Source organism: Tamandua tetradactyla, chromosome 2 (genome assembly GCF_023851605.1).
Source record: "Tamandua tetradactyla isolate mTamTet1 chromosome 2, mTamTet1.pri, whole genome shotgun sequence".
In the NCBI taxonomy this organism is placed as follows: domain Eukaryota; kingdom Metazoa; phylum Chordata; class Mammalia; order Pilosa; family Myrmecophagidae; genus Tamandua; species Tamandua tetradactyla.
The window spans coordinates 139037573-139041728 of NC_135328.1; the positions used below are offsets into that span (position 1 = coordinate 139037573).

Consider the following 4156-nt stretch of genomic DNA (forward strand, 5'->3'; position numbering starts at 1 on the left):
CGGACAGCTCGGAACCACGTGCCTCGTCGGCGGCCGCTCTGGACTCTGAGCGCTGGAGGTCGTCGCTGTCGCCCGCGGCGGCGCCCAGCGCGTAGGTGACGTTCCACTTGAGGGGGCCCCGGCGCCCGCGTCGCACTGGAGGGGCCGCTTGAGCCAGTACATGCGCTGGTCCACCGGCGTGCGGGCGCGCTCGCAGGCCGCCCACTGCTCGCCCAAGAAGCAGCGGCCCACGGCGCACACCCGCACGCAGCCGTCGGCAGGGGACAGCTCCCGCCCGCCGGGCGCCGGCTCCTGCTGCTGCAGGAACGGGAAGAAGGGCTGCGCCGGGGCCCCCGCGCCCGCCGCCGCCGCCGCCGCCGCAGATGAAGCAAGAGAGCACCGCGCCCGGACCGCCGCCGCCCGCCGCCCCCTCGCCCAGCGCGCCCATGAGAGCGCCCATGAGAGTGCCGGTGAGAGCGCCCGGCAGAGGCGGCGGCGGCGGGCCCCGGGCGTCTGGAGCGGCAGCCGCACGTGTGAGCTTCGGCGCCTGCCTAAGCCTTGGGCCATTTAATTGGGGAGGAGGGAGGCGGGCGGGCGGGCGGGGAGGGGGAGAGGGAGAGCCAGAGGCCGGGCGCGCGGGTGGGTGGGGGAAGCCCTCCCTCCCCCTTCCCCCTCCCTCCGGCCGCCTCCCCTCCTCCCGTGTCCCAAACTGCGCACAGTAGCTCGCGGCTCCTCTGTCTATTTTGTGTCCAGCCCCGGAGCCGCGCACAATGATTCATGGCCCCAATTAGGGGCTCGCTCCAGCCCGCTTGGCCAAGGCCGTCTGAGGGGACTCCTCAGGGACCCACCGCAGCCCCGCGGCGGCCGGAGCTGGTCTTTAGTTAAAGGTCAACCGTGACGCAGGGGGAACCAGGTAAGGACACAGCGACCCCTGGAGACCCAGCCACCATCCCATGAAGGGCAGGCCTCGGGAGGGGCCGCTGAAGGCAGACCATCCGGTCGGGGGGTATCCCGGCCAGGGAACCTGGCCCTGACCCCATTCTAGAGGGGACATGCAGTGTCAGGGGCCACTGCCCTCATTTTGGAGGCAGAGAAAAGAACCGTCCCCATGGTCCCTGTCCATGGGGGCAGAATCCTTGGCCCGGCACATGCCTTCCCCCTGCTGGCCAGAGGGCACTGGGGTCACCGACAGGAACAAAAAGGCCCTGTGTGTCTCTGGGCTAGTGACTCAATCTCTCTGGGACTCTTTCCTTCTCTTGTCAACAGGAGCTGCAGCTGAGATGAACTGTCCCCATGTATTTCTTGTCTATGTATATAAATATGTTGTATTTAGCAAACACATGGAGACTTCACTGGTGCTGGGCACTGTTCGAGGAGTTTAACTCGCATGGTAGTTGCTCCTCCTAATAACTCTGAGCCGCTGTCATCAGCCCCACTTTCCGGGTGGGAGAGATGAGGCACTGAAGGTTCTTGCTTTTAGAAGGGTCAGAGCGGGGATTCAAACCCAGGGAGTGGGCTCCAGGTCTGGTCCCAGCCAACTGGCTGGGCCGCCTCTCCCCCACTCTGCTGGGCCAGAGACCTCCATGTCGGGGGGGGGGGGGGGTGGGGGGGGGGGGTGCGGGGGCGGGGGGGGGGGTGAACGGACCCAGCCAGGCAATTAGGCAATTTCAGCTTCTCTGGGCCTCACATTTCCCATCTGTGAAATGATGCCCATTTCAGCCTCAAAATTCTAAGGAGTCTCTGATTTCTGAGCAGTGACAGCTGTCCCAACCTGCCAGCTGGAGCTGGGAAGGCGGCCTGGTGACAAAGGTGCCAGGTTGGCCCCTCCATCCTCTGGGGCGATGACTTGTAAATAAAACTGGGCTTCCTCTTGGCAAGGAGGAGGACCATGCATTAAAAATAAACGGACATTTTAAAAGGTCAACTTATGTGTGAGACTAAAGCAAAAAATGTTTATTTGTTACAAAATTTATGTTTTGACTAGTGCATTTCCTAATATAACTCATGTAGATAGTTTGATTGAACATCATAAGTACTTGGAATCTCAGGTAGGACATGAGATTTTGTTGGTTTGTCCAGAGTGATGCCCTAATGAATCCCAGAGTGATTCAATCAGTAAGTGGAAAAGTATTTGCAAAGCCTCCTTCGGGGAATAATGAGAACGGGGAGAAATTCAACTTCCCCAAGTTGAATTCTTGATATCTCACAAGCAGTGTGGACAACCAAAGCTATAGGCTGAGCCCCCAGTCTTGAGGTTTGTTCATATGAAACTTAACCCCACAAAGGATAGGTCAAGTCTACTTAAAATTTAGGGAGAGGGCGGCCACGAATACCCACTCGAGGCAGCATCGAACCTGCAGAGTAGACGCCATGAGCAAAGCTCATCCGCCAGAGTTGAAAAAATTTATGGACAAGAAGTTATCGTTGAAGTTAACTGGTGGCAGACGTGTCTAAGGGATATTGCGAGGATTTGATCCCTTTATGAATCTCGTGATTGATGAATGTGTGGCGATGGCAGCTAGTGGACAACAGAACAATACTGGAATGGTGGTAATACGAGGAAATAGCATCATCATGTTAGAGGCCTTGGAACGAGTATAAGGAATGGTTGTGTTCAGCAGAGAAATCAATTGCTTCCACGTGTCCCCTCCCCAAAAGGCCTTTTTTTACTGTGATATAATAATTGGGTCTTGTACATTCTTAATATTAACATTTTTGTTAAACTTTTGTAATTGTCAAAAATGCTTTCTCAAGTGCTTTGAATATAAAATAGAATATTAGCTTTTATTCTGATTGTTTCTAACAGACTTTTCCTGATGCTTGTAATTTGAAACTGATTTCAAGATTTTCTGCATTAAAATGGAAAAATCTTATTAAATATGAAACATGGCAAAAAAAAAAATTTAGGCCTAAGATTCACCCCCAAGAGAGCCTCTTTTGTAGCTCAGATGTGGCCTCTCCCTCCAGCCAACATGACGAGCAGTCTTACCACTCTCTCCCTCTCTGCATGGGACATGACTCCAGGGGTGTGGGCCTTCCTGGCAACGTGGGACAGAGATCCTGGAATGAGCTGAGACTCAGCATCAAGGGATTGAGGAAAACCCTAGAATGAGCTGAGACTTAACATCAAGGGATTGAGAGAACCTTCTCGACCAAAAGGGGGAAGAGTGAAATGAGACTAAATGACAATGGCTGAGAGATTTCAAACAGAGTCAAGAGGTTATCCTGGAGGTTATTCTTACACATTAAGTAGCTATCACCTTGTTATCCAAGATGTAATGGAGAGGCTGGAGGGAACTGCCTGAAAATGTAGAGCTGTGTTCTAGTAGCCATGTTTCTTGAGGATGATCGAACAATGATATGGCTTTCATAATGTGACTGTGTGGTTGTGAAAACCTTGTGTCTGATGCTCCTTTTATCTACTTTGTCAACAGATGAGTAGAACATATGGAATAAAAATAAATAATAGGGGAACAAATGTTAAAATAAATTTAGTTTGAAATGCTAGTGATCAATGAAAGCAAGGGGTAAGGGATATGGTATGTATAATCATTTTTTTTCTGTTATCATCTCATTTCTTTTCTGTTGTCTTTTTATTTCTTTTTCTGAGTTGATGCAAATGTTCTAAGAAATAATGAGTATGCAACTATGTGATGATATTAAGAATTACTGATTATATATGTAGAATGGAATGATATGTTAATGTTTTTGTTTGTTAATTTTTTTAATTAATAAAAATTAAAAAAAATAATAAATAAATAGACAAGAGGAAATGGCCACCTCTTTGGGGTCCCTGGTGGATATTCCAGGGGTCACAGTCCAGGGGTTAAAGGGAACATTGTTGCCAAAATGCTGGCACTGCCATCCCTCACCCAGGCCGGGAAAAATGCTGTGTCAGGAAAACTGTCCCAGAGACATGGGGGCAGGGCAGGAGGGTGGAGCCTGGCTCCTGGTTTTTTAATACCTGGCGAGAGGAGGGGGCTCATTAGGAAAACTGTAAAGGGGCAAGTCTATTTCACTGTGTCTCAGCCCAGCTAGGGGGGACTGTCTAGCCCCCCACACACACACATATGCACACCCCGGTGGGGTGCTGGTGAAGCAGCACCTGGGCTTAGCAGATCCAGGTGGGCCATCGAGGAGCACCTGGGCCCCTTAGGGCTTGGCACGTGTTGCCCTT

At 52.1% G+C, this 4156-nt stretch overlaps 1 pseudogene; it reads left to right on the forward strand.

Annotated features, from left to right (window-relative positions):
* The first annotated feature begins 2015 nt into the window (after positions 1–2015).
* Positions 2016–2836, forward strand: LOC143662334 (small nuclear ribonucleoprotein G pseudogene; annotated as a pseudogene).
* The last annotated feature ends 1320 nt before the right edge of the window (positions 2837–4156 follow it).